We start from the raw sequence: 21,410 nt of genomic DNA, 5'->3' as shown, positions 1-21,410 counted from the left end.
GCCAGCTCTGCAATGAAAGCGAAGTTTCCAGCCTGAGAAGCAGGCCCTCAAGAAGATCTGCCAACTGACTGCCCTCCATTATAGCCAGCTGAGAAAATGTGGCAAGGCTGACGCAACCCGCTTACAACAAAATGTTTCCCTTCAGAATAGGAGATTTTGCTACCAAACGCCAGCAGCTCCTCTCCCTCAGAGTGCTGTTTCTGTGTAGACTAGGGAAAGACACCATGGTCCCCAGGTGAGAACGGCTCTTTTCCCAGTTGGTTTCATCCAAGAAAGAGCCAGAAGGGCTGATCTCAACTAATCGGGCTGCATATCCTTGAACCTTGGTGTAGGGCAGTCCTGAGCCAATGTGCCAGCTAATGAATGAAAGCAAAGATTGCAGCCTGGGAAGCAGGGCCTCAAGTAAGTCTACCAACTGACTTTCCTCCAATATAGCCAGCTGAGAAAATGTGGCAAGTGTGTTGAAACCCGATTACAATGAAATGTTTCTCTTCAGAATAGGTGATTTGCTTCAAAACGCCAGCAGCTCGTCTCCCTCAGAGTGCTGTTTCTGTGTAGACTAGGGAAAGACACCACGGTCCCCATTTTAGAAAGGCTCTTTTCCTACTTGGTTTCATCCATGGAAGACCCAGAAAGGCTGCTCTCAACTAATCGGGCTGCACTTTCCTGAATCCTTGGGGTAGAGTAGTTCTGAGCCAATATGCCACCTAAGGAATGAAAGCAAAGTTTCCTTGCTACCGAAAGGCACACCGAGACCTGGTGTTTTCTCTATGAAATTGGCGTGGGCTTGAAGGGTGAGACCTACTGACTGTCCTCCTTTATAGCCAGTTGAGGAAATGTAGCAAGGCTGATGCAACCCGTTTACAACGAAATGTTTCTCTTCAGAGTAGGAGATTTTGCTACCAAAGGCCAGCAGCTCCTCTCTCTCAGAGAGCTGTTTCTGGGTAGACAAGGGAAAGACACCATGTTCCCCAGGTGAGAACGGCTCTTTTCCCAGTTGGTTTCATCCATGAAAGAGCCAGAAGTGCTGCTCTCAACTAATCGGGCTGCACATTCCTGAATCCCTGTGGTAGGGCAGTTCTGAGCCAGTATGCCACCTAATCAATGAAAGCAAAGTTTCCTTGCTACAGGAAGGCACACCGAGACCTGGTGTTTTCTCTATGAAATTGGCGTGGGCTTGAAGGGTGAGTCCTAATGACTGCCCTCCTTTATAGCCAGTTGAGGAAATGTAGCAAGGCTGATGCAACCAGCTTACAACGAAATATTTCTCTTCAGAATTGGAGATTTTGCTACCAAAGGCCAGCAGCTCCTCTCCCTCAGAGTGTTGTTTCTGTGTAGACTTGGGAAAGACACCATGGTCCCTAGGTGAGAACGGCTCTTTTCCCACTTGGTTTCATCAATGAAAGAGCCAGAAGCGCTGATCTCAACTAATCAGGTTGAACATCCCTGAATCCTTGCGGTGGGGCAGTCCTGAGCCAATGTACCCGCTCTGGAATGAAAGCAAAGTTCCATCATGGGAAGCAGGGCCTCAAGTAAGTCTTCCAACTGACTGCCCTCCATTACAGCCAGCTGAGAAAATGTGGCAAGGCTGACGCAAACCGCTTACAACGAAATGTTTCTCTTCAGAATAGGAGATTTTGCTACCAAAGTCCAGCAGCTCCTCTCCCTCAGAGTGCTGTTTCTGTGTAGACTAGGGAAAGACACCATGGTCCCCAGGTTAGAACGGCTCTTTTCCCAGTTGGTTTCATCCAAGAAAGAGCCAGAAGGGCTGATCTCAATTAATCGGGCTTCATATCCCTGAACCTTGGAGTGGGGCAGTCCTGAGCCAATGTGCCAGCTAATGAATGAAAGCAAAGATTCCAGCCTGGGAAGCAGGGCCTCAAGTAAGTCTACCAACTGACTTTCCTCCATTATAGCCAGCTGAGAAAATGTGGCAAGGGTGTTGAAACCTGATTACAATGAAATGTTTCTCTTCAGAATAGGAAATTTTGCTACCAAACGCCAGCAGCTCGTCTCCCTCAGAGTGCTGTTTCTGTGTAGACAAGGGAAAGACACCATGGTCCCCAGGTTAGAAAGGCTCTTTTCCTAGTTGCTTTCATCCATGGAAGACCCAAAAACGCTGCTCTCAACTAATCGGACTGCACATTCCTGATATCTTGCAGTAGGGTAATTCTGAGCCAATATTCCACCAAAGGAATGAAAGCAAAGTTTCCTTGCTACAGGAAAGCACACCGAGACCTGGTGTTTTCTCTATGAAATTGGCATTGGCTTGAAGGGTGAGGCCTACTGACTGCCCTCCTTTATAGCCAGTTGAGGAAATGTACCAAGGCTGCGGCCACCCGCTTACAACGAAATGTTTCTCTTCAGAGTAGGAGATTTTGCTACCAAAAGCCAGCAGCTCCTCTCCGTCAGAGTGCTGTTTCTGTGTAGACGAGGGAAAGACACCATGGTCCCCAGGTGAGAACGGCTCTTTTCCCAGTTGGTTTCATCCATGAAAGAGCCAGAAGGGCTGATCTCAACTAATCGGGTTGAACATCCCTGAATCCTTGGGGTGGGGCAGTCCTGAGCCAATGTACCAGCTCTGGAATAAAAGCAAAGTTCCATCATGGGAAGCAGGGCCTCAAGTAAGTCTTCCAACTGACTGCCCTCCATTATAGCCAGCTGAGAAAATGTGGCAAGGCTGACACAACCCGCTTACAACAAAATGTTTCTGTTCAGAATAGGAGATTTTGCTACCAAATGCCAGCAGCTCCTCTCACTCAGAGTGCTGTTTCTGTGTAGACTAGGGAAAGATACCATGGTCCCCAGTTTAAAACGGCTCTTTTCCTAGTTGGTTTCATCCAAGAAAGAGCCAGAAAGGCTGATCTCAACTAATCGGGCTGCATATCCTTGAACCTTGGGGTAGGGCAGTCCTGAGCCAATGTGCCAGCTAATGAATGAAAGCAAAGATTGCAGCCTGGGAAGCAGGGCCTCAAGTAAGTCTACCAACTGACTTTCCTCCAATATAGCCAGCTGAGAAAATGTGGCAAGTGTGTTGAAACCCGATTACAATGAAATGTTTTTCTTCAGAATAGGTGATTGCTTCAAAACGCCAGCAGCTCGTCTCCCTCAGAGTGCTGTTTCTGTGTAGACTAGGGAAAGACACCACGGTCCCCATTTTAGAAAGGCTCTTTTCCTACTTGGTTTCATCCATGGAAGACCCAGAAAGGCTGCTCTCAACTAATCGGGCTGCACTTTCCTGAATCGTTGGGGTAGAGTAGTTCTGAGCCAATATGCCACCTAAGGAAGGAAAGCAAAGTTTCCTTGCTACAGGAAGGCACACCGAGACCTGGTGTTTTCTCTATGAAATAGGCGTGGGTTTGAAGGGTGAGGCCGACTGACTGCCCTCCTTTATAGCCAGTTGAGAATATGTGGCAAGGCTGAGGCAACCCGCTTACAACGAAATATTACTCTTCAGAATAGGATATTTTGCTACCAAATGTTAGCATCCCGTCTCCATCAGAGTGCTGTTTCTGCGTAGACTAGGGAAAGACACCACGGTAGCCAGGTTAGAAAGGCTCTTTTCCTAGTTGCTTTCATCCATGGAAGACCCAGAAATGCTGCTCTCAACTAATCGGACTGCACATTCCTGATACCTTGCGGTAGGGTAGTTCTGAGCCGGTATGTCGCCTAAGTAATGAAAGCAAAGTTTCCTTGCTACAGGAAAGCACACCGAGACCTGGTGTTTTCTCTATGAAATTGGCGTGGGCTTGAAGGGTGAGGCCTAGTGACTGCCCTCCTTTATAGCCAGTTGAGGAAATGTACCAAGGGTGATGCAACCCGCTTACAACGAAATGTTTCTCTTCAGAGTAGGAGATTTTGCTACCAAAGGTCAGCAGCTCCTCTCCCTCAGAGTGCTGTTTCTGTGTAGACTAGGGAAAGACACCATGGTCCCCAGGTGAGAACGGCTCTTTGCCCAGTTGGTTTCATCCAAGAAAGAGCCAGAAGGGCTGACCTCAACTAATCGGGCTGCATATCCCTGAATCCTTGGGTTGGGGCAGTCCTGAGCCAATGTGCCAGCTCTGCAATGAAAGCGAAGTTTCCAGCCTGAGAAGCAGGCCCTCAAGAAGATCTGCCAACTGACTGCCCTCCATTATAGCCAGCTGAGAAAATGTGGCAAGGCTGACGCAACCCGCTTACAACAAAATGTTTCCCTTCAGAATAGGAGATTTTGCTACCAAACGCCAGCAGCTCCTCTCCCTCAGAGTGCTGTTTCTGTGTAGACTAGGGAAAGACACCATGGTCCCCAGGTGAGAACGGCTCTTTTCCCAGTTGGTTTCATCCAAGAAAGAGCCAGAAGGGCTGATCTCAACTAATCGGGCTGCATATCCTTGAACCTTGGTGTAGGGCAGTCCTGAGCCAATGTGCCAGCTAATGAATGAAAGCAAAGATTGCAGCCTGGGAAGCAGGGCCTCAAGTAAGTCTACCAACTGACTTTCCTCCAATATAGCCAGCTGAGAAAATGTGGCAAGTGTGTTGAAACCCGATTACAATGAAATGTTTCTCTTCAGAATAGGTGATTTGCTTCAAAACGCCAGCAGCTCGTCTCCCTCAGAGTGCTGTTTCTGTGTAGACTAGGGAAAGACACCACGGTCCCCATTTTAGAAAGGCTCTTTTCCTACTTGGTTTCATCCATGGAAGACCCAGAAAGGCTGCTCTCAACTAATCGGGCTGCACTTTCCTGAATCCTTGGGGTAGAGTAGTTCTGAGCCAATATGCCACCTAAGGAATGAAAGCAAAGTTTCCTTGCTACCGAAAGGCACACCGAGACCTGGTGTTTTCTCTATGAAATTGGCGTGGGCTTGAAGGGTGAGACCTACTGACTGTCCTCCTTTATAGCCAGTTGAGGAAATGTAGCAAGGCTGATGCAACCCGTTTACAACGAAATGTTTCTCTTCAGAGTAGGAGATTTTGCTACCAAAGGCCAGCAGCTCCTCTCTCTCAGAGAGCTGTTTCTGGGTAGACAAGGGAAAGACACCATGTTCCCCAGGTGAGAACGGCTCTTTTCCCAGTTGGTTTCATCCATGAAAGAGCCAGAAGTGCTGCTCTCAACTAATCGGGCTGCACATTCCTGAATCCCTGTGGTAGGGCAGTTCTGAGCCAGTATGCCACCTAATCAATGAAAGCAAAGTTTCCTTGCTACAGGAAGGCACACCGAGACCTGGTGTTTTCTCTATGAAATTGGCGTGGGCTTGAAGGGTGAGTCCTAATGACTGCCCTCCTTTATAGCCAGTTGAGGAAATGTAGCAAGGCTGATGCAACCAGCTTACAACGAAATATTTCTCTTCAGAATTGGAGATTTTGCTACCAAAGGCCAGCAGCTCCTCTCCCTCAGAGTGTTGTTTCTGTGTAGACTTGGGAAAGACACCATGGTCCCTAGGTGAGAACGGCTCTTTTCCCACTTGGTTTCATCAATGAAAGAGCCAGAAGCGCTGATCTCAACTAATCAGGTTGAACATCCCTGAATCCTTGCGGTGGGGCAGTCCTGAGCCAATGTACCCGCTCTGGAATGAAAGCAAAGTTCCATCATGGGAAGCAGGGCCTCAAGTAAGTCTTCCAACTGACTGCCCTCCATTACAGCCAGCTGAGAAAATGTGGCAAGGCTGACGCAAACCGCTTACAACGAAATGTTTCTCTTCAGAATAGGAGATTTTGCTACCAAAGTCCAGCAGCTCCTCTCCCTCAGAGTGCTGTTTCTGTGTAGACTAGGGAAAGACACCATGGTCCCCAGGTTAGAACGGCTCTTTTCCCAGTTGGTTTCATCCAAGAAAGAGCCAGAAGGGCTGATCTCAATTAATCGGGCTTCATATCCCTGAACCTTGGAGTGGGGCAGTCCTGAGCCAATGTGCCAGCTAATGAATGAAAGCAAAGATTCCAGCCTGGGAAGCAGGGCCTCAAGTAAGTCTACCAACTGACTTTCCTCCATTATAGCCAGCTGAGAAAATGTGGCAAGGGTGTTGAAACCCGATTACAATGAAATGTTTCTCTTCAGAATAGGAAATTTTGCTACCAAACGCCAGCAGCTCGTCTCCCTCAGAGTGCTGTTTCTGTGTAGACAAGGGAAAGACACCATGGTCCCCAGGTTAGAAAGGCTCTTTTCCTAGTTGCTTTCATCCATGGAAGACCCAAAAACGCTGCTCTCAACTAATCGGACTGCACATTCCTGATATCTTGCAGTAGGGTAATTCTGAGCCAATATTCCACCAAAGGAATGAAAGCAAAGTTTCCTTGCTACAGGAAAGCACACCGAGACCTGGTGTTTTCTCTATGAAATTGGCATTGGCTTGAAGGGTGAGGCCTACTGACTGCCCTCCTTTATAGCCAGTTGAGGAAATGTACCAAGGCTGCGGCCACCCGCTTACAACGAAATGTTTCTCTTCAGAGTAGGAGATTTTGCTACCAAAAGCCAGCAGCTCCTCTCCGTCAGAGTGCTGTTTCTGTGTAGACGAGGGAAAGACACCATGGTCCCCAGGTGAGAACGGCTCTTTTCCCAGTTGGTTTCATCCATGAAAGAGCCAGAAGGGCTGATCTCAACTAATCGGGTTGAACATCCCTGAATCCTTGGGGTGGGGCAGTCCTGAGCCAATGTACCAGCTCTGGAATAAAAGCAAAGTTCCATCATGGGAAGCAGGGCCTCAAGTAAGTCTTCCAACTGACTGCCCTCCATTATAGCCAGCTGAGAAAATGTGGCAAGGCTGACACAACCCGCTTACAACAAAATGTTTCTGTTCAGAATAGGAGATTTTGCTACCAAATGCCAGCAGCTCCTCTCACTCAGAGTGCTGTTTCTGTGTAGACTAGGGAAAGATACCATGGTCCCCAGTTTAAAACGGCTCTTTTCCTAGTTGGTTTCATCCAAGAAAGAGCCAGAAAGGCTGATCTCAACTAATCGGGCTGCATATCCTTGAACCTTGGGGTAGGGCAGTCCTGAGCCAATGTGCCAGCTAATGAATGAAAGCAAAGATTGCAGCCTGGGAAGCAGGGCCTCAAGTAAGTCTACCAACTGACTTTCCTCCAATATAGCCAGCTGAGAAAATGTGGCAAGTGTGTTGAAACCCGATTACAATGAAATGTTTTTCTTCAGAATAGGTGATTGCTTCAAAACGCCAGCAGCTCGTCTCCCTCAGAGTGCTGTTTCTGTGTAGACTAGGGAAAGACACCACGGTCCCCATTTTAGAAAGGCTCTTTTCCTACTTGGTTTCATCCATGGAAGACCCAGAAAGGCTGCTCTCAACTAATCGGGCTGCACTTTCCTGAATCGTTGGGGTAGAGTAGTTCTGAGCCAATATGCCACCTAAGGAAGGAAAGCAAAGTTTCCTTGCTACAGGAAGGCACACCGAGACCTGGTGTTTTCTCTATGAAATAGGCGTGGGTTTGAAGGGTGAGGCCGACTGACTGCCCTCCTTTATAGCCAGTTGAGAATATGTGGCAAGGCTGAGGCAACCCGCTTACAACGAAATATTACTCTTCAGAATAGGATATTTTGCTACCAAATGTTAGCATCCCGTCTCCATCAGAGTGCTGTTTCTGCGTAGACTAGGGAAAGACACCACGGTAGCCAGGTTAGAAAGGCTCTTTTCCTAGTTGCTTTCATCCATGGAAGACCCAGAAATGCTGCTCTCAACTAATCGGACTGCACATTCCTGATACCTTGCGGTAGGGTAGTTCTGAGCCGGTATGTCGCCTAAGTAATGAAAGCAAAGTTTCCTTGCTACAGGAAAGCACACCGAGACCTGGTGTTTTCTCTATGAAATTGGCGTGGGCTTGAAGGGTGAGGCCTAGTGACTGCCCTCCTTTATAGCCAGTTGAGGAAATGTACCAAGGGTGATGCAACCCGCTTACAACGAAATGTTTCTCTTCAGAGTAGGAGATTTTGCTACCAAAGGTCAGCAGCTCCTCTCCCTCAGAGTGCTGTTTCTGTGTAGACTAGGGAAAGACACCATGGTCCCCAGGTGAGAACGGCTCTTTGCCCAGTTGGTTTCATCCAAGAAAGAGCCAGAAGGGCTGACCTCAACTAATCGGGCTGCATATCCCTGAATCCTTGGGTTGGGGCAGTCCTGAGCCAATGTGCCAGCTCTGCAATGAAAGCGAAGTTTCCAGCCTGAGAAGCAGGCCCTCAAGAAGATCTGCCAACTGACTGCCCTCCATTATAGCCAGCTGAGAAAATGTGGCAAGGCTGACGCAACCCGCTTACAACAAAATGTTTCCCTTCAGAATAGGAGATTTTGCTACCAAACGCCAGCAGCTCCTCTCCCTCAGAGTGCTGTTTCTGTGTAGACTAGGGAAAGACACCATGGTCCCCAGGTGAGAACGGCTCTTTTCCCAGTTGGTTTCATCCAAGAAAGAGCCAGAAGGGCTGATCTCAACTAATCGGGCTGCATATCCTTGAACCTTGGTGTAGGGCAGTCCTGAGCCAATGTGCCAGCTAATGAATGAAAGCAAAGATTGCAGCCTGGGAAGCAGGGCCTCAAGTAAGTCTACCAACTGACTTTCCTCCAATATAGCCAGCTGAGAAAATGTGGCAAGTGTGTTGAAACCCGATTACAATGAAATGTTTCTCTTCAGAATAGGTGATTTGCTTCAAAACGCCAGCAGCTCGTCTCCCTCAGAGTGCTGTTTCTGTGTAGACTAGGGAAAGACACCACGGTCCCCATTTTAGAAAGGCTCTTTTCCTACTTGGTTTCATCCATGGAAGACCCAGAAAGGCTGCTCTCAACTAATCGGGCTGCACTTTCCTGAATCCTTGGGGTAGAGTAGTTCTGAGCCAATATGCCACCTAAGGAATGAAAGCAAAGTTTCCTTGCTACCGAAAGGCACACCGAGACCTGGTGTTTTCTCTATGAAATTGGCGTGGGCTTGAAGGGTGAGACCTACTGACTGTCCTCCTTTATAGCCAGTTGAGGAAATGTAGCAAGGCTGATGCAACCCGTTTACAACGAAATGTTTCTCTTCAGAGTAGGAGATTTTGCTACCAAAGGCCAGCAGCTCCTCTCTCTCAGAGAGCTGTTTCTGGGTAGACAAGGGAAAGACACCATGTTCCCCAGGTGAGAACGGCTCTTTTCCCAGTTGGTTTCATCCATGAAAGAGCCAGAAGTGCTGCTCTCAACTAATCGGGCTGCACATTCCTGAATCCCTGTGGTAGGGCAGTTCTGAGCCAGTATGCCACCTAATCAATGAAAGCAAAGTTTCCTTGCTACAGGAAGGCACACCGAGACCTGGTGTTTTCTCTATGAAATTGGCGTGGGCTTGAAGGGTGAGTCCTAATGACTGCCCTCCTTTATAGCCAGTTGAGGAAATGTAGCAAGGCTGATGCAACCAGCTTACAACGAAATATTTCTCTTCAGAATTGGAGATTTTGCTACCAAAGGCCAGCAGCTCCTCTCCCTCAGAGTGTTGTTTCTGTGTAGACTTGGGAAAGACACCATGGTCCCTAGGTGAGAACGGCTCTTTTCCCACTTGGTTTCATCAATGAAAGAGCCAGAAGCGCTGATCTCAACTAATCAGGTTGAACATCCCTGAATCCTTGCGGTGGGGCAGTCCTGAGCCAATGTACCCGCTCTGGAATGAAAGCAAAGTTCCATCATGGGAAGCAGGGCCTCAAGTAAGTCTTCCAACTGACTGCCCTCCATTACAGCCAGCTGAGAAAATGTGGCAAGGCTGACGCAAACCGCTTACAACGAAATGTTTCTCTTCAGAATAGGAGATTTTGCTACCAAAGTCCAGCAGCTCCTCTCCCTCAGAGTGCTGTTTCTGTGTAGACTAGGGAAAGACACCATGGTCCCCAGGTTAGAACGGCTCTTTTCCCAGTTGGTTTCATCCAAGAAAGAGCCAGAAGGGCTGATCTCAATTAATCGGGCTTCATATCCCTGAACCTTGGAGTGGGGCAGTCCTGAGCCAATGTGCCAGCTAATGAATGAAAGCAAAGATTCCAGCCTGGGAAGCAGGGCCTCAAGTAAGTCTACCAACTGACTTTCCTCCATTATAGCCAGCTGAGAAAATGTGGCAAGGGTGTTGAAACCCGATTACAATGAAATGTTTCTCTTCAGAATAGGAAATTTTGCTACCAAACGCCAGCAGCTCGTCTCCCTCAGAGTGCTGTTTCTGTGTAGACAAGGGAAAGACACCATGGTCCCCAGGTTAGAAAGGCTCTTTTCCTAGTTGCTTTCATCCATGGAAGACCCAAAAACGCTGCTCTCAACTAATCGGACTGCACATTCCTGATATCTTGCAGTAGGGTAATTCTGAGCCAATATTCCACCAAAGGAATGAAAGCAAAGTTTCCTTGCTACAGGAAAGCACACCGAGACCTGGTGTTTTCTCTATGAAATTGGCATTGGCTTGAAGGGTGAGGCCTACTGACTGCCCTCCTTTATAGCCAGTTGAGGAAATGTACCAAGGCTGCGGCCACCCGCTTACAACGAAATGTTTCTCTTCAGAGTAGGAGATTTTGCTACCAAAAGCCAGCAGCTCCTCTCCGTCAGAGTGCTGTTTCTGTGTAGACGAGGGAAAGACACCATGGTCCCCAGGTGAGAACGGCTCTTTTCCCAGTTGGTTTCATCCATGAAAGAGCCAGAAGGGCTGATCTCAACTAATCGGGTTGAACATCCCTGAATCCTTGGGGTGGGGCAGTCCTGAGCCAATGTACCAGCTCTGGAATAAAAGCAAAGTTCCATCATGGGAAGCAGGGCCTCAAGTAAGTCTTCCAACTGACTGCCCTCCATTATAGCCAGCTGAGAAAATGTGGCAAGGCTGACACAACCCGCTTACAACAAAATGTTTCTGTTCAGAATAGGAGATTTTGCTACCAAATGCCAGCAGCTCCTCTCACTCAGAGTGCTGTTTCTGTGTAGACTAGGGAAAGATACCATGGTCCCCAGTTTAAAACGGCTCTTTTCCTAGTTGGTTTCATCCAAGAAAGAGCCAGAAAGGCTGATCTCAACTAATCGGGCTGCATATCCTTGAACCTTGGGGTAGGGCAGTCCTGAGCCAATGTGCCAGCTAATGAATGAAAGCAAAGATTGCAGCCTGGGAAGCAGGGCCTCAAGTAAGTCTACCAACTGACTTTCCTCCAATATAGCCAGCTGAGAAAATGTGGCAAGTGTGTTGAAACCCGATTACAATGAAATGTTTTTCTTCAGAATAGGTGATTGCTTCAAAACGCCAGCAGCTCGTCTCCCTCAGAGTGCTGTTTCTGTGTAGACTAGGGAAAGACACCACGGTCCCCATTTTAGAAAGGCTCTTTTCCTACTTGGTTTCATCCATGGAAGACCCAGAAAGGCTGCTCTCAACTAATCGGGCTGCACTTTCCTGAATCGTTGGGGTAGAGTAGTTCTGAGCCAATATGCCACCTAAGGAAGGAAAGCAAAGTTTCCTTGCTACAGGAAGGCACACCGAGACCTGGTGTTTTCTCTATGAAATAGGCGTGGGTTTGAAGGGTGAGGCCGACTGACTGCCCTCCTTTATAGCCAGTTGAGAATATGTGGCAAGGCTGAGGCAACCCGCTTACAACGAAATATTACTCTTCAGAATAGGATATTTTGCTACCAAATGTTAGCATCCCGTCTCCATCAGAGTGCTGTTTCTGCGTAGACTAGGGAAAGACACCACGGTAGCCAGGTTAGAAAGGCTCTTTTCCTAGTTGCTTTCATCCATGGAAGACCCAGAAATGCTGCTCTCAACTAATCGGACTGCACATTCCTGATACCTTGCGGTAGGGTAGTTCTGAGCCGGTATGTCGCCTAAGTAATGAAAGCAAAGTTTCCTTGCTACAGGAAAGCACACCGAGACCTGGTGTTTTCTCTATGAAATTGGCGTGGGCTTGAAGGGTGAGGCCTAGTGACTGCCCTCCTTTATAGCCAGTTGAGGAAATGTACCAAGGGTGATGCAACCCGCTTACAACGAAATGTTTCTCTTCAGAGTAGGAGATTTTGCTACCAAAGGTCAGCAGCTCCTCTCCCTCAGAGTGCTGTTTCTGTGTAGACTAGGGAAAGACACCATGGTCCCCAGGTGAGAACGGCTCTTTGCCCAGTTGGTTTCATCCAAGAAAGAGCCAGAAGGGCTGACCTCAACTAATCGGGCTGCATATCCCTGAATCCTTGGGTTGGGGCAGTCCTGAGCCAATGTGCCAGCTCTGCAATGAAAGCGAAGTTTCCAGCCTGAGAAGCAGGCCCTCAAGAAGATCTGCCAACTGACTGCCCTCCATTATAGCCAGCTGAGAAAATGTGGCAAGGCTGACGCAACCCGCTTACAACAAAATGTTTCCCTTCAGAATAGGAGATTTTGCTACCAAACGCCAGCAGCTCCTCTCCCTCAGAGTGCTGTTTCTGTGTAGACTAGGGAAAGACACCATGGTCCCCAGGTGAGAACGGCTCTTTTCCCAGTTGGTTTCATCCAAGAAAGAGCCAGAAGGGCTGATCTCAACTAATCGGGCTGCATATCCTTGAACCTTGGTGTAGGGCAGTCCTGAGCCAATGTGCCAGCTAATGAATGAAAGCAAAGATTGCAGCCTGGGAAGCAGGGCCTCAAGTAAGTCTACCAACTGACTTTCCTCCAATATAGCCAGCTGAGAAAATGTGGCAAGTGTGTTGAAACCCGATTACAATGAAATGTTTCTCTTCAGAATAGGTGATTTGCTTCAAAACGCCAGCAGCTCGTCTCCCTCAGAGTGCTGTTTCTGTGTAGACTAGGGAAAGACAACACGGTCCCCATTTTAGAAAGGCTCTTTTCCTACTTGGTTTCATCCATGGAAGACCCAGAAAGGCTGCTCTCAACTAATCGGGCTGCACTTTCCTGAATCCTTGGGGTAGAGTAGTTCTGAGCCAATATGCCACCTAAGGAATGAAAGCAAAGTTTCCTTGCTACCGAAAGGCACACCGAGACCTGGTGTTTTCTCTATGAAATTGGCGTGGGCTTGAAGGGTGAGACCTACTGACTGTCCTCCTTTATAGCCAGTTGAGGAAATGTAGCAAGGCTGATGCAACCCGTTTACAACGAAATGTTTCTCTTCAGAGTAGGAGATTTTGCTACCAAAGGCCAGCAGCTCCTCTCTCTCAGAGAGCTGTTTCTGGGTAGACAAGGGAAAGACACCATGTTCCCCAGGTGAGAACGGCTCTTTTCCCAGTTGGTTTCATCCATGAAAGAGCCAGAAGTGCTGCTCTCAACTAATCGGGCTGCACATTCCTGAATCCCTGTGGTAGGGCAGTTCTGAGCCAGTATGCCACCTAATCAATGAAAGCAAAGTTTCCTTGCTACAGGAAGGCACACCGAGACCTGGTGTTTTCTCTATGAAATTGGCGTGGGCTTGAAGGGTGAGTCCTAATGACTGCCCTCCTTTATAGCCAGTTGAGGAAATGTAGCAAGGCTGATGCAACCAGCTTACAACGAAATATTTCTCTTCAGAATTGGAGATTTTGCTACCAAAGGCCAGCAGCTCCTCTCCCTCAGAGTGTTGTTTCTGTGTAGACTTGGGAAAGACACCATGGTCCCTAGGTGAGAACGGCTCTTTTCCCACTTGGTTTCATCAATGAAAGAGCCAGAAGCGCTGATCTCAACTAATCAGGTTGAACATCCCTGAATCCTTGCGGTGGGGCAGTCCTGAGCCAATGTACCCGCTCTGGAATGAAAGCAAAGTTCCATCATGGGAAGCAGGGCCTCAAGTAAGTCTTCCAACTGACTGCCCTCCATTACAGCCAGCTGAGAAAATGTGGCAAGGCTGACGCAAACCGCTTACAACGAAATGTTTCTCTTCAGAATAGGAGATTTTGCTACCAAAGTCCAGCAGCTCCTCTCCCTCAGAGTGCTGTTTCTGTGTAGACTAGGGAAAGACACCATGGTCCCCAGGTTAGAACGGCTCTTTTCCCAGTTGGTTTCATCCAAGAAAGAGCCAGAAGGGCTGATCTCAATTAATCGGGCTTCATATCCCTGAACCTTGGAGTGGGGCAGTCCTGAGCCAATGTGCCAGCTAATGAATGAAAGCAAAGATTCCAGCCTGGGAAGCAGGGCCTCAAGTAAGTCTACCAACTGACTTTCCTCCATTATAGCCAGCTGAGAAAATGTGGCAAGGGTGTTGAAACCCGATTACAATGAAATGTTTCTCTTCAGAATAGGAAATTTTGCTACCAAACGCCAGCAGCTCGTCTCCCTCAGAGTGCTGTTTCTGTGTAGACAAGGGAAAGACACCATGGTCCCCAGGTTAGAAAGGCTCTTTTCCTAGTTGCTTTCATCCATGGAAGACCCAAAAACGCTGCTCTCAACTAATCGGACTGCACATTCCTGATATCTTGCAGTAGGGTAATTCTGAGCCAATATTCCACCAAAGGAATGAAAGCAAAGTTTCCTTGCTACAGGAAAGCACACCGAGACCTGGTGTTTTCTCTATGAAATTGGCATTGGCTTGAAGGGTGAGGCCTACTGACTGCCCTCCTTTATAGCCAGTTGAGGAAATGTACCAAGGCTGCGGCCACCCGCTTACAACGAAATGTTTCTCTTCAGAGTAGGAGATTTTGCTACCAAAAGCCAGCAGCTCCTCTCCGTCAGAGTGCTGTTTCTGTGTAGACGAGGGAAAGACACCATGGTCCCCAGGTGAGAACGGCTCTTTTCCCAGTTGGTTTCATCCATGAAAGAGCCAGAAGGGCTGATCTCAACTAATCGGGTTGAACATCCCTGAATCCTTGGGGTGGGGCAGTCCTGAGCCAATGTACCAGCTCTGGAATAAAAGCAAAGTTCCATCATGGGAAGCAGGGCCTCAAGTAAGTCTTCCAACTGACTGCCCTCCATTATAGCCAGCTGAGAAAATGTGGCAAGGCTGACACAACCCGCTTACAACAAAATGTTTCTGTTCAGAATAGGAGATTTTGCTACCAAATGCCAGCAGCTCCTCTCACTCAGAGTGCTGTTTCTGTGTAGACTAGGGAAAGATACCATGGTCCCCAGTTTAAAACGGCTCTTTCCCTAGTTGGTTTCATCCAAGAAAGAGCCAGAAGGGCTGATCTCAACTAATCGGGCTGCATATCCTTGAACCTTGGGGTAGGGCAGTCCTGAGCCAATGTGCCAGCTAATGAATGAAAGCAAAGATTGCAGCCTGGGAAGCAGGGCCTCAAGTAAGTCTACCAACTGACTTTCCTCCAATATAGCCAGCTGAGAAAATGTGGCAAGTGTGTTGAAACCCGATTACAATGAAATGTTTTTCTTCAGAATAGGTGATTGCTTCAAAACGCCAGCAGCTCGTCTCCCTCAGAGTGCTGTTTCTGTGTAGACTAGGGAAAGACACCACGGTCCCCATTTTAGAAAGGCTCTTTTCCTACTTGGTTTCATCCATGGAAGACCCAGAAAGGCTGCTCTCAACTAATCGGGCTGCACTTTCCTGAATCGTTGGGGTAGAGTAGTTCTGAGCCAATATGCCACCTAAGGAAGGAAAGCAAAGTTTCCTTGCTACAGGAAGGCACACCGAGACCTGGTGTTTTCTCTATGAAATAGGCGTGGGTTTGAAGGGTGAGGCCGACTGACTGCCCTCCTTTATAGCCAGTTGAGAATATGTGGCAAGGCTGAGGCAACCCGCTTACAACGAAATATTACTCTTCAGAATAGGATATTTTGCTACCAAATGTTAGCATCCCGTCTCCATCAGAGTGCTGTTTCTGCGTAGACTAGGGAAAGACACCACGGTAGCCAGGTTAGAAAGGCTCTTTTCCTAGTTGCTTTCATCCATGGAAGACCCAGAAATGCTGCTCTCAACTAATCGGACTGCACATTCCTGATACCTTGCGGTAGGGTAGTTCTGAGCCGGTATGTCGCCTAAGTAATGAAAGCAAAGTTTCCTTGCTACAGGAAAGCACACCGAGACCTGGTGTTTTCTCTATGAAATTGGCGTGGGCTTGAAGGGTGAGGCCTAGTGACTGCCCTCCTTTATAGCCAGTTGAGGAAATGTACCAAGGGTGATGCAACCCGCTTACAACGAAATGTTTCTCTTCAGAGTAGGAGATTTTGCTACCAAAGGTCAGCAGCTCCTCTCCCTCAGAGTGCTGTTTCTGTGTAGACTAGGGAAAGACACCATGGTCCCCAGGTGAGAACGGCTCTTTGCCCAGTTGGTTTCATCCAAGAAAGAGCCAGAAGGGCTGACCTCAACTAATCGGGCTGCATATCCCTGAATCCTTGGGTTGGGGCAGTCCTGAGCCAATGTGCCAGCTCTGCAATGAAAGCGAAGTTTCCAGCCTGAGAAGCAGGCCCTCAAGAAGATCTGCCAACTGACTGCCCTCCATTATAGCCAGCTGAGAAAATGTGGCAAGGCTGACGCAACCCGCTTACAACAAAATGTTTCCCTTCAGAATAGGAGATTTTGCTACCAAACGCCAGCAGCTCCTCTCCCTCAGAGTGCTGTTTCTGTGTAGACTAGGGAAAGACACCATGGTCCCCAGGTGAGAACGGCTCTTTTCCCAGTTGGTTTCATCCAAGAAAGAGCCAGAAGGGCTGATCTCAACTAATCGGGCTGCATATCCTTGAACCTTGGTGTAGGGCAGTCCTGAGCCAATGTGCCAGCTAATGAATGAAAGCAAAGATTGCAGCCTGGGAAGCAGGGCCTCAAGTAAGTCTACCAACTGACTTTCCTCCAATATAGCCAGCTGAGAAAATGTGGCAAGTGTGTTGAAACCCGATTACAATGAAATGTTTCTCTTCAGAATAGGTGATTTGCTTCAAAACGCCAGCAGCTCGTCTCCCTCAGAGTGCTGTTTCTGTGTAGACTAGGGAAAGACAACACGGTCCCCATTTTAGAAAGGCTCTTTTCCTACTTGGTTTCATCCATGGAAGACCCAGAAAGGCTGCTCTCAACTAATCGGGCTGCACTTTCCTGAATCCTTGGGGTAGAGTAGTTCTGAGCCAATATGCCACCTAAGGAATGAAAGAAAAGTTTCCTTGCTACCGAAAGGCACACCGAGACCTGGTGTTTTCTCTATGAAATTGGCGTGGGCTTGAAGGGTGAGACCTACTGACTGTCCTCCTTTATAGCCAGTTGAGGAAATGTAGCAAGGCTGATGCAACCCGTTTACAACGAAATGTTTCTCTTCAGAGTAGGAGATTTTGCTACCAAAGGCCAGCAGCTCCTCTCTCTCAGAGAGCTGTTTCTGGGTAGACAAGGGAAAGACACCATGGTCCCCAGGTTAGAACGGCTCTTTTCCCAGTTGGTTTCATCCAAGAAAGAGCCAGAAGGGCTGATCTCAATTAATCGGGCTTCATATCCCTGAACCTTGGAGTGGGGCAGTCCTGAGCCAATGTGCCAGCTAATGAATGAAAGCAAAGATTCCAGCCTGGGAAGCAGGGCCTCAAGTAAGTCTACCAACTGACTTTCCTCCATTATAGCCAGCTGAGAAAATGTGGCAAGGGTGTTGAAACCCGATTACAATGAAATGTTTCTCTTCAGATTAGGAAATTTTGCTACCAAACGCCAGCAGCTCGTCTCCCTCAGAGTGCTGTTTCTGTGTAGACAAGGGAAAGACACCATGGTCCCCAGGTTAGAAAGGCTCTTTTCCTAGTTGCTTTCATCCATGGAAGACCCAAAAACGCTGCTCTCAACTAATCGGACTGCACATTCCTGATATCTTGCAGTAGGGTAATTCTGAGCCAATATTCCACCAAAGGAATGAAAGCAAAGTTTCCTTGCTACAGGAAAGCACACCGAGACCTGGTGTTTTCTCTATGAAATTGGCATTGGCTTGAAGGGTGAGGCCTACTGACTGCCCTCCTTTATAGCCAGTTGAGGAAATGTACCAAGGCTGCGGCCACCCGCTTACAACGAAATGTTTCTCTTCAGAGTAGGAGATTTTGCTACCAAAAGCCAGCAGCTCCTCTCCGTCAGAGTGCTGTTTCTGTGTAGACGAGGGAAAGACACCATGGTCCCCAGGTGAGAACGGCTCTTTTCCCAGTTGGTTTCATCCATGAAAGAGCCAGAAGGGCTGATCTCAACTAATCGGGTTGAACATCCCTGAATCCTTGGGGTGGGGCAGTCCTGAGCCAATGTACCAGCTCTGGAATAAAAGCAAAGTTCCATCATGGGAAGCAGGGCCTCAAGTAAGTCTTCCAACTGACTGCCCTCCATTATAGCCAGCTGAGAAAATGTGGCAAGGCTGACACAACCCGCTTACAACAAAATGTTTCTGTTCAGAATAGGAGATTTTGCTACCAAATGCCAGCAGCTCCTCTCACTCAGAGTGCTGTTTCTGTGTAGACTAGGGAAAGATACCATGGTCCCCAGTTTAAAACGGCTCTTTTCCTAGTTGGTTTCATCCAAGAAAGAGCCAGAAAGGCTGATCTCAACTAATCGGGCTGCATATCCTTGAACCTTGGGGTAGGGCAGTCCTGAGCCAATGTGCCAGCTAATGAATGAAAGCAAAGATTGCAGCCTGGGAAGCAGGGCCTCAAGTAAGTCTACCAACTGACTTTCCTCCAATATAGCCAGCTGAGAAAATGTGGCAAGTGTGTTGAAACCCGATTACAATGAAATGTTTTTCTTCAGAATAGGTGATTGCTTCAAAACGCCAGCAGCTCGTCTCCCTCAGAGTGCTGTTTCTGTGTAGACTAGGGAAAGACACCACGGTCCCCATTTTAGAAAGGCTCTTTTCCTACTTGGTTTCATCCATGGAAGACCCAGAAAGGCTGCTCTCAACTAATCGGGCTGCACTTTCCTGAATCGTTGGGGTAGAGTAGTTCTGAGCCAATATGCCACCTAAGGAAGGAAAGCAAAGTTTCCTTGCTACAGGAAGGCACACCGAGACCTGGTGTTTTCTCTATGAAATAGGCGTGGGTTTGAAGGGTGAGGCCGACTGACTGCCCTCCTTTATAGCCAGTTGAGAATATGTGGCAAGGCTGAGGCAACCCGCTTACAACGAAATATTACTCTTCAGAATAGGATATTTTGCTACCAAATGTTAGCATCCCGTCTCCATCAGAGTGCTGTTTCTGCGTAGACTAGGGAAAGACACCACGGTAGCCAGGTTAGAAAGGCTCTTTTCCTAGTTGCTTTCATCCATGGAAGACCCAGAAATGCTGCTCTCAACTAATCGGACTGCACATTCCTGATACCTTGCGGTAGGGTAGTTCTGAGCCGGTATGTCGCCTAAGTAATGAAAGCAAAGTTTCCTTGCTACAGGAAAGCACACCGAGACCTGGTGTTTTCTCTATGAAATTGGCGTGGGCTTGAAGGGTGAGGCCTAGTGACTGCCCTCCTTTATAGCCAGTTGAGGAAATGTACCAAGGGTGATGCTACCCGCTTACAACGAAATGTTTCTCTTCAGAGTAGGAGATTTTGCTACCAAAGGTCAGCAGCTCCTCTCCCTCAGAGTGCTGTTTCTGTGTAGACTAGGGAAAGACACCATGGTCCCCAGGTGAGAACGGCTCTTTGCCCAGTTGGTTTCATCCAAGAAAGAGCCAGAAGGGCTGACCTCAACTAATCGGGCTGCATATCCCTGAATCCTTGGGTTGGGGCAGTCCTGAGCCAATGTGCCAGCTCTGCAATGAAAGCGAAGTTTCCAGCCTGAGAAGCAGGCCCTCAAGAAGATCTGCCAACTGACTGCCCTCCATTATAGCCAGCTGAGAAAATGTGGCAAGGCTGACGCAACCCGCTTACAACAAAATGTTTCCCTTCAGAATAGGAGATTTTGCTACCAAACGCCAGCAGCTCCTCTCCCTCAGAGTGCTGTTTCTGTGTAGACTAGGGAAAGACACCATGGTCCCCAGGTGAGAACGGCTCTTTTCCCAGTTGGTTTCATCCAAGAAAGAGCCAGAAGGGCTGATCTCAACTAATCGGGCTGCATATCCTTGAACCTTGGTGTAGGGCAGTCCTGAGCCAATGTGCCAGCTAATGAATGAAAGCAAAGATTGCAGCCTGGGAAGCAGGGCCTCAAGTAAGTCTACCAACTGACTTTCCTCCAATATAGCCAGCTGAGAAAATGTGGCAAGTGTGTTGAAACCCGATTACAATGAAATGTTTCTCTTCAGAATAGGTGATTTGCTTCAAAACGCCAGCAGCTCGTCTCCCTCAGAGTGCTGTTTCTGTGTAGACTAGGGAAAGACAACACGGTCCCCATTTTAGAAAGGCTCTTTTCCTACTTGGTTTCATCCATGGAAGACCCAGAAAGGCTGCTCTCAACTAATCGGGCTGCACTTTCCTGAATCCTTGGGGTAGAGTAGTTCTGAGCCAATATGCCACCTAAGGAATGAAAGCAAAGTTTCCTTGCTACCGAAAGGCACACCGAGACCTGGTGTTTTCTCTATGAAATTGGCGTGGGCTTGAAGGGTGAGACCTACTGACTGTCCTCCTTTATAGCCAGTTGAGGAAATGTAGCAAGGCTGATGCAACCCGTTTACAACGAAATGTTTCTCTTCAGAGTAGGAGATTTTGCTACCAAAGGCCAGCAGCTCCTCTCTCTCAGAGAGCTGTTTCTGGGTAGACAAGGGAAAGACACCATGTTCCCCAGGTGAGAACGGCTCTTTTCCCAGTTGGTTTCATCCATGAAAGAGCCAGAAGTGCTGCTCTCAACTAATCGGGCTGCACATTCCTGAATCCCTGTGGTAGGGCAGTTCTGAGCCAGTATGCCACCTAATCAATGAAAGCAAAGTTTCCTTGCTACAGGAAGGCACACCGAGACCTGGTGTTTTCTCTATGAAATTGGCGTGGGCTTGAAGGGTGAGTCCTAATGACTGCCCTCCTTTATAGCCAGTTGAGGAAATGTAGCAAGGCTGATGCAACCAGCTTACAACGAAATATTTCTCTTCAGAATTGGAGATTTTGCTACCAAAGGCCAGCAGCTCCTCTCCCTCAGAGTGTTGTTTCTGTGTAGACTTGGGAAAGACACCATGGTCCCTAGGTGAGAACGGCTCTTTTCCCACTTGGTTTCATCAATGAAAGAGCCAGAAGCGCTGATCTCAACTAATCAGGTTGAACATCCCTGAATCCTTGCGGTGGGGCAGTCCTGAGCCAATGTACCCGCTCTGGAATGAAAGCAAAGTTCCATCATGGGAAGCAGGGCCTCAAGTAAGTCTTCCAACTGACTGCCCTCCATTACAGCCAGCTGAGAAAATGTGGCAAGGCTGACGCAAACCGCTTACAACGAAATGTTTCTCTTCAGAATAGGAGATTTTGCTACCAAAGTCCAGCAGCTCCTCTCCCTCAGAGTGCTGTTTCTGTGTAGACTAGGGAAAGACACCATGGTCCCCAGGTTAGAACGGCTCTTTTCCCAGTTGGTTTCATCCAAGAAAGAGCCAGAAGGGCTGATCTCAATTAATCGGGCTTCATATCCCTGAACCTTGGAGTGGGGCAGTCCTGAGCCAATGTGCCAGCTAATGAATGAAAGCAAAGATTCCAGCCTGGGAAGCAGGGCCTC

The sequence above is a fragment of the Eschrichtius robustus genome, chromosome 20 (assembly GCF_028021215.1).
Source record: "Eschrichtius robustus isolate mEscRob2 chromosome 20, mEscRob2.pri, whole genome shotgun sequence".
NCBI lineage: Eukaryota > Metazoa > Chordata > Mammalia > Artiodactyla > Eschrichtiidae > Eschrichtius > Eschrichtius robustus.
This window is presented reverse-complemented; position numbering follows the sequence as displayed.